This window comes from Euphorbia lathyris, chromosome 4 (genome assembly GCF_963576675.1).
Source record: "Euphorbia lathyris chromosome 4, ddEupLath1.1, whole genome shotgun sequence".
Lineage (NCBI taxonomy): Eukaryota > Viridiplantae > Streptophyta > Magnoliopsida > Malpighiales > Euphorbiaceae > Euphorbia > Euphorbia lathyris.
In genome coordinates, this window is record NC_088913.1 from 78308057 (window position 1) to 78317533 (window position 9477).

A 9477-nucleotide genomic window follows, 5' to 3' on the forward strand; every position below is an offset into this window, starting at 1 on the left:
AAGGAGGGCACGAGAAGAGTGGCTGCTTCAAATTAATCGGTTATCCGGACTGGTTTAAAGGCAAGAAAGGAGGGAACAACAAGTTTCAAGTCAACATGACTAGAACTACAGCAGCATCACCAATTGATGACTCGGAATCAGATGATGAAGAGAAAGGAGAATCATCAAATATGCAACTGTTAATTCAACAGGAAGTGCAAAAAGAAATCCAGAAAATGATGAGAAACAAAGCAGTCACAGAAGGCAAAGGAGGTAGTACATCAAATGCTTTTGTTGGAGTATGTGCAGCAGGTATTTCTAAAACTTTGAAACTTGATACCTGGATTATAAACTCAGGGGCTACAGTTCATATGACTTATAATTATGCAATTTTACACAATGTAAGAGACCTGGTATGTCCTAGGCAAGTATACCTGCCTACAGGTGAAGTACAGCTAGTATATAAATATGGTGATGTGCAGATACATCCTCAACTGAAATTACAACATGTATTGTACTTGCCTAAGTTCACCCACAATCTTTTATCCGTAAGCCAATTACTGATAGAACAAGGTATCAGAGTATCTTTTTTGGCTGAGAAATGTGTTTTGCAGGACCGGAGTGGTAAAAACACTATAGCTGTGGGACAGCAAAGGGGAGGCTTATACTATTTGACAGAGAATTCTTTTGATGCAGCAGAAATACAACACAGAAGAAGTGATAGAGTCCTTTATGTTCAGCATGATTCTGTAGATAATGTGCAGTTATGGCATAGGAGACTAGGCCATATGTCTGTAGAGAAATTACACCATGTAATTGGCATTGATAGCATGTCCAAATTAAGTACCAAACAGTCATTTTCTCATTGTGATGTTTGTCTTAGGAGTAAACAAAGTAGATTGGCTTTTTGTAACAGTTCACATAAGTCAATAAACAGATTTGATTTGATTCATATGGATGTTTGGGGACCGTACAGACATAGTTCCATCTCAGGGGCCAGATACATCTTAACAATAGTAGATGACTACTCGAGGGCTCTATGGACAGTGCTATTTAAAAGAAAAGATCAAGTCCCTGAAATCATTGGCAATTTTATTGTCATGATACAAACACAATTTGGGGTGACAATTAAATGTGTTAGAAGTGACAATGGGACTGAGTTTACAAGTGCTCAGGCTCAAAAGTGTCTTAAACAACATGGGATATTGCATCAAAGAACATGTATTCACACACCTCAGCAAAATGGTGTAGTGGAAAGAAGGCACAGAAGTTTGCCTACAGTGGCAAGAGCTTTGATGAAGGAAGCTAACTTGCCAATACAATTTTGGGGTGAAGCAATGTTGCAGGCCACAATTATACTTAATATGTCCCCGACAAAAGTTTTGAATTGGAAAACACCCTATGAGAAGCTATTTGGGAAGTTGCCTAAGTATGACAGCATCAAGGTGTTTGGCTGCACAGCTTACATGATAAATACAGCAGTTGACAAGAGCAAGTTTGATGACAGATCAATCAAATGTATTTATGTTGGACAATCACCAGGGCAAAAAGGATGGAAGTTATATGATCCTAAAACACATAAACTACATGTATCCAGGGATGTAGTTTTCAATGAATGTGATTTTCATTACTTACAAACAGATTCTTCTATTGTGTCTAATTTGCAGTTTTCAGAAGATGAAGCTGTTCCACTAGATGATTGTGAGTGTGAAGACATCAACATTGAGATGGTTGCTGATCCAGAAACACAATCTCATCAACTTTCAGCACCTGATTCAATTGTTGAACCAGTCATTGCCACAAGAAGATCCACAAGAGCAATTCATCCTCCTGCGTGGCAAAACGATTTCATCACCAACAATGTCAATTGTTTGTCATTAACAGAAACAAAAACAATTCGACATACATCAGATCATTATAGTTTCCTCTGCAACATGAGTAAGATCCCAGAACCCAAAAGTTATTCAGTAGCTAGTCAAGATTCTAATTGGCAGCAGGCGATGCAACAAGAGCTAAATGCATTAGAAACAAATGGAACTTGGGAGGTGACTGAGTTACCAGAAGGAAAGAAGGCTATCTCATCAAGGTGGTTGTTTAAAGTAAAGTACAAAGCTGATGGCAGCCTAGACAAGTATAAGGCGAGGTTAGTTGCAAGAGGGTACAACCAACAGCTAGGCATAGATTATCAAGACAGTTTTTCCCCAGTGGCTAAGATAGTCACAGTTCGTTTGTTTATAACTATTGCTGCCAAGTTTGGCTGGGATATACACCAATGTGATGTAAATAATGCTTACCTACATGGGTATATTGAAGAGGAGTTATATATGCAACCACCGGAGGGATACAAGACAGCAAAACCTGGGCAAGTTTGCAGGTTGATTAAGTCTATATATGGCTTAAAGCAAGCCGGTCGACAATGGAACAAAATGCTCACAGAACTTTAACAAATCTGGGATTTGTAAAATCTCAGCATGACTACTGCCTTTTCACAAAGAAGGTGCAGGGAGAGTTTCTTGCTCTCATAGTATATGTGGATGACATATTAATTACGGGGACTTCCACATCAATGATAATTGATGTCAAGGAGGCTCTACACAAAGCATTCACAATTAAAGATTTGGGTGTTGCTAAGTATTTTCTGGGAATTGAGATTGCCAGAACTAATGAAGGATTTATCCTGTCTCAAACCAAGTACATACAGGATATGTTACAAGAGGTAGGAATTACAGAAGCAGATGTTGCCAATAGTCCTTTTCAGAGTAGTTTGGATCTACATATGCCTAGTCCTGATTCTAATGATGCAGAAGGGTACAGGCGCATTGTTGGAAGGTTGCTCTATCTAGGTTTCACAAGACCTGATTTAGGCTACATCACACAACAGCTTAGTCAGTTTCTTCAACGACCTACAGAGATTCATATGCAAGCAGCTACTCATGTTCTAAAGTATTTGAGGAAAACATCTACAATGGATTTACTCTACCCATGTCAATCAGAACTGAAATTATCAGCTTTCTGCAACAATGATTTTGATACACAAATGCATGCTTACAGCGATGCAGATTGGGCAAGATGCCCAGAAACGAGAAGATCGGTTGGTGGGTACTGTGTTTTCCTAGGACATGCACTCATCTCATGGAAATCGAAAAAACAGGCAACAGTTAGCAAATCGTCGACTGAGGCGGAATACAGGGCAATGGCCAGTGCTTCGTGTGAAGTTAAATGGCTTACATACCTTTTGGCTGAGTTCGGTATTGAAGTTCAGAAACCAATTCCTCTGTACTGCGATAATAAAGCAGCAATCAACATCGCTGAAAATCCGGTCTTTCACGAACGGACGAAACATCTCGACATCGACTGCCATGTGGTTCGAGAGCATATACAGAGTGGTTTGTTGATTACGCCTTTTGTTCACTCAAACAAACAATTGGCTGACATTTTGACCAAGCCCTTAACTTTTCCTCAGATGATACCGGTTTTAGAAGAAATGGGAGTGGTTAAACTTCCAAGAATACAGGAAGTGTTCGAAGAAAAGAAGAAGAATTGAAGGTTGAAGAAGGAACAGAGCTTTTTGACCGTTGTGAGTTGTGTTTTGAATTAAACAGGGAGAGATGCATCACGTGAGGGGGGCGTGATGAAGAAGCAGCTCGTGACTTTTAATTAGTGGCACGTGATGATGGAACGACAGCGCATTAAGAAGCTGTTGTTATTAATTGCAACAGTTAGAAAGTGGAGCCAATTTCTATTATGGGTCTGTTAGATATCAAATTGGATTTGGCTTCCTTTGTACTCTTTCAATTCTGTATATATATAGCTTAGGATGTAATCATTGATATATATGAAAAAAGATAACCAGTTGTTCATCTTAAAAGCAAATAAACACCATTCAAGTAAACTTGTAATGAAAATTCTCTTTTTATTTAAAATATGTATTACATTATAGATTTAATTTATTTAAAGAGAAATAAGATAGTCTAATCGGTGACCAGCTCCAGGGGCTGTGGCCAGGGTTAGTAGGTCTAAAGGCATACAAATGATGTTGAGGCTCTTCATCAATTTCATTTGGAAGTACTGATGTTGCAGGTGGATAAATTGCATCTCGGTTTGATATTTTTAAAGGTGGATTGATGCAATCTTTGTGGTCCAAAACTCTTCCATTTGTGGACTGAAATATCATCACCATTAAAACTATGAATAATGCAGTCACTTTGGCCATTTGGGAAGGAAGAAAGAGTAGAAATTTTAGAGAGAAATGATAATGAAGAGAAGAAGGAAGAGTAAAGAAAGAGAAGGCTACCATATTGGTATTATAGAGGGAAAGAGGTAAACACTAAGACATTAAAAAAAAAAAAAAAAATTGCATGTGAATTCTGATAACTAGCAAAAGAGGATTTAATTTGTTTTGTAATTTTGCTATGTTTAAGAAGAAACAAAAAGAATGATACCTTCTTTTATATCTTAAAATTAATGAAACAGATTTTCTTTCCTTTTGTAAATTTTTTAAGTTTCACCACAATCCAAAACTAATGATTCCCTCTTTCATTATTTTTTTAGGTAAGAGTTACTATTTGTTACACAAAATTCACTAAACTTCATTTATTTGGAATAAATTTTGTGAGCTTTACATTATAAATTTAATTTATTTAAAAAAAAATAAGATATAGTCTAGGGGACCAACTCCAGGTTTTAGCCAGATGAAGTAGGTCTAAAGGCATACAAATGATCTTGAGTCCCTAGATATTAACTTAATTTTTGTTGCAGCAGCAGATATTACCTATGTCTCCCACACATGAGTCCAACCATTGTCCCCATAGTTCCATTCCCTATCCCTAATTCGGGTAGGTTCAGCTTGAAACATTGACAAGTCAAGTCCAAGCTTCAAATAAGTTCAGCTTGAAAGATATAATTTAATTAGTTCTGTAGTCAAACTCTAACTAGTCACAACAACAAGGCCATAAAACAAATTAGATGGGTGCTGCACATGTAGCAGATGTGTGAGACCAAATCCATAAAATTGACCTTATTAAATTTAAACTTAACTGTTAATTAATTAATTAGTTAAAGGTTGTATGGTCAATTATCATCCAAACCATTAGGCCAATGTAATTAAACCCTCGAGATATAGATGCTCTAATGGCTATTTTATTATAAGTCTTAAATAGCATGTCAAATAAATACATATTCTTCGTCTTGCCTGCTAACCAGCTTCAATGCTGTTTAAATCATTGCCAAAAGAACCAGAAATGACCCAAATTTGTGACAACCTAAACTTATATTGATCGTGACACGAGGAGCTCATACATTTACGTTAGCCTTTGCTCCATAATATTGATCTCCATTAACCATAGTCGTACGAGTCGCATCTATGGTACGACTCGGAAGCTTCATGAATCGGACGACTCGTATGATTGGATACGACTGGATTCGATTCATGAAGAATTCGAGTCGTATCTATGGTACGATGCAGAAGCTTCATGAATCGGACGAGTCACCACCGATTTAGCCGATTCACCGGGTCACCCGATTCGGTCAATTTAAGCCACCATTTTTAAAAATCAAATTCTAACAACTATAGGAACAAAACCCACAAAAAAAAATATTTGAGGTATTTTATTTATGGACTACCAACCTGCAATCTAGCAGATTCAATCATGTTTATCCTTTTCACGTCCTTACTAGTACCTATATTATAGAGAAAGGAAGAGGAGAACTACCATATAAAAACAACCAGTTCACTCATTTTGTCATCCCAAATCAGGTAATAGATCCCCATGCCTAATAATTTAAGGGATAAGATACCAAAATAGGCCTAAGGTTTTTGGGGAAGTACCAATTTAGGCTCAATGTTCAAAATAGCACCAATATAGGCTTAACGTTTACAATATAGCATCAATTTAGGCCTCACGTACAAAATAGCACCAATATATGCTTAACGTTTACAAAATAATACGAATTTAAGCTTAACGTTTTACAAAATATATACAATTTAAGCTAAACGTCATTTAATTATTACGTTTAGCTTAAATTGTATATATTTTGTAAGACGTTAAGTTTAAATTCGTATTATTTTGTAAACGTTAAGTCTATATTGGTGCTATTTTGTACGTGAGGCCTAAATTGATGCTATATTATAAACGTTAAGCCTAAATTGATATTATGTTGTAAACGTTAAGGCTATATTGGTGCTATTTTGAACGTTGAGCCTAAATTGGTACTTCCCAAAAACCTTAGACCTATTTTGGTACCTTATCCCATAATTTAATAATCTTCATCTCACTACAAAGCGCACAATTTTTTCCATGATAAACGCCTCATAGATTTCCTATATTGTAGGTGTCTTTAAATCCATAACTAAACGTTATACCATGGAAAATCACAGGATACAACCCTAAACAAAGAAATTCTTTGGTAATTAACAACAAATGTGTCAATTTCTCGCAAAAATTAAGGGAAAGTAAAGCGGGAAAGTTAAATATTTTGGGGAAAGTTAAATATTATGGCACTTTGTGCTGCTAGATAAATATTTTGGGGAAAGTTAAATATTTTGGGCCATTATTTCCAATAAAATTCAAAAGCAATATCTATAAAAATAAATTGAATTTGCTTTCACAAACATACCTATGCCAAGTGCAGAAAGTTCAACCTCATTGTGCTGCTAGAAAGAAATTGATGGCACTTTCTCGTATCAACCGAACACTTTCTCCAATGTACTTGTCTATGATGGCACTTGAAACAACCTTCATCAAAAATCAAAACTACATGTCATAAAGATCCAAATGAAAACAACAGAACATAATCTAGGGAAAAGAATCAATTTAGGAAACTATATCTGACATTCAAGAAGTTGGATCTATATTACCAGCAACAGCCCTAGCCAACAACATCTTCACAATACCAGGAGATCCATAAACAAGAACACGCGAATTCAAAGAGTGAGAATTTGAGAAGGAGACAAATAACTTTATCCTGATGGGACAAGGGCTAACAAATTGTTATACAATGCAAGAAAAGACAGAGACGTTGATACCTTGAAAGGCTTAATCCCAACTCTGATGAAAAGTTCAGGATTCATGTGTGATGTAGCTCAATTGATTCCTTTAATTCTCTAATTTGGTCAGATAAACCACCAATAGCTGAGTAGCTAATATTTCCAGGATCTTCAGGCAACATGCTATAAACAACTGGATCTACGTGTTAGTTGAAGATACACATTACATCAAGTTGCACTTCACATTACAATAAATAAGAAATCAAATACAGGGCTGATGTTAGAACAAAAACAAATTACCTTTAGTATTTCTTCCAGTTCTAATTCTTCCAGGGAAGAAACGAAAAACCAGATAAGTTACCTCTCATGGAAGAGCATGCATTGTGAGTGTCGTCATATCAAGCACCACTCTAGTTCCTGCAGTTAGCTTTTCCTTATCCCCTTCGCTGCCTCTGTTACATATAGAGGCCAAATCATGGGAAACATTAATGGAATCAAAAAATAAGTAGATTATAAAGAAATGCAATCACAAGAAATTTAGATTTGTGAGAAACATTTTAACAACCACCATCTTAGCAAGCCACATATTTGTATTAAAAAAAGAAAGAAAAACGATGTGAAGCGAAAGCCTCTAAAATTCCCGAACATGTAAATCAAATTCGAATCAAGAAATGCAGCAATGAAAATTAGACTAGACGAAGAAAAAAATAAACAGAACTGAAAAGAAGTGAAGAGACCATTAGCTGGAGGTTTCCATGCTGCTGCATATGGTTTTCCTATCTTAAGGTTTAGGAGCATGCTTTCAATCAGAATATGAATCATTTGCAGGGTAATTATGTTTCTTCTATGCACAATGACATGATTTCACTTTAAGCATAAATCCGAGAAGCTCTCTGAGTGTAATCAACTGGGTTTCACTCAAATTTCTACAGATATTGATTAGTTGATGCATTTCCATGTTCTTCAAATCCTGAATGATGTGATTAAGTTTGAGAGAGCTGAGAATTTCGATTGCTCCACTAAAGTTATACTATGCCACACCAAAGCTTCCCTGACAAAATTCATAGACCCATCTACCAAACCACGGTTGCCCATATGCAACACCATAAAGAAGGTGAAGATCCATTCATAATTTCATTGAAACATCTTCCACGCTGATTTTTCTTGCAAATTAGGAAAGAAATTGCTGATCTTATCATCTAAATTGAATCAAATTAAAACAAATCAGAAACTAGTATAATTCAATTCAATTCACGTTAAATATGAGCAAAACCGATCCCAAAGGTCCACTATTCTCTGCTGCAGAGGATCTTAGAACCCCTTTTATCCCAATGATGCAAAGCAAATGGCCATAGCATTTGCAATGAATCAATGGAGATCAAGAACTCCTTTTTCCAATCTCCATATCCAGATATATTATAACATAGTTGCAAAATCTAAATAAGCCCATTTTCTCAACCTTTACTAGCTCTTTACAGCCTAAGAAAAAGAACCCGCTAAGTAATTGAAGAGAAGAACAAGCTTTATACTATATTAACATAAGTCAAACTCAAATATCAGCCATAAAAAAAACCCAGAAAACGGTACCTTATAGAAAAACATAGTCGCGCTTCGGGATAAGTTCCAGTCTAAGAAGAAACGGAAAGACTTTAAGATCCTGATAGAAGTATCTGAAACCCTAAGAATCAAATCCAAAAAAGATTCAAATACAAAACCCAAAGCTCGCTAATGGATAATCGAGAGAAACATAGAGAGACCATTGTAGAATAGTTAGGTATCTCTGGTTTTGTTTTGGGCAAGTTCAATATGAACGTGATTATCAAACGATGAATAGAGAAGCTACAAAAGAGAAATTACCTCTGGTTTTGTTTTGCAAGTTCAATTGAATTTGTTGTCATATGGAAATTGATGCCCTTGTGGTCTTAGGAAGTGTGAAATTAGGTTGAGGAATGAAATTGGGAATATTTGGGTTGAGGAATGAGACTTTGTCTGAGTCAAAAGATGGAGGGAAGTTGAAATGTTTGGGGGGAAGTTAGGCGGTAAACTAAAATTTTTGGGTGAAATTATTTTGATGGGTTAATGAGAATAAAATATCTTATTCATAATTTGTTAAAATAAAATAATGAGAATAATGGTGATGGAAATTTAATAAATTGGTAAAAATTAGATATTAATAAAAATAAAAATAAATAAATAAATTGTTTTTATTATTAATATTAAAAATATAAATTATTCTCATTAAAATTATTGAGATGGTGGATTTAATGAAAATATTTGTTATTCTTATTAATTTTTTTTTATTAATACCAATTTTTTTTAGTGACATGAAATTGTTGAAAATATGCTTCTAACGATAATATTGTATTAGTCTGGTTTTTTTTCACTAAAATCCAATTTTCTTATAGTATGTATCTTATAATAATGTCTGAAATTGACAAAACTTGCGAATGTTAGGGATAAAATTGCTATTGGCTACCAATGTTAGGGGTAAAATTGCATCATTTTAGACGTTA

At 35.3% G+C, this 9477-nt stretch overlaps 1 long non-coding RNA gene across 4 annotated transcripts; it reads right to left on the reverse strand.

The window, feature by feature from the left end:
- Positions 1–1541: 1541 nt before the first annotated feature.
- LOC136225818 (uncharacterized) lies at positions 1542–8984 on the reverse strand. 4 transcript variants are annotated; one of them, XR_010687328.1, is made up of 4 exons: positions 8822–8984; positions 8552–8642; positions 6595–7416; positions 1542–1809 (listed from the first exon to the last, which is right to left on the reverse strand). It is a non-coding gene; the product is annotated as an uncharacterized lncRNA (long non-coding RNA). The 4 variants fall into 4 exon arrangements; XR_010687329.1 differs by lacking the exon at positions 1542–1809 and adding an exon at positions 3885–4141 and having other exon boundaries at positions 8552–8592; XR_010687326.1 differs by lacking the exon at positions 1542–1809 and adding an exon at positions 3885–4141.
- Positions 8985–9477: the final 493 nt, after the last annotated feature.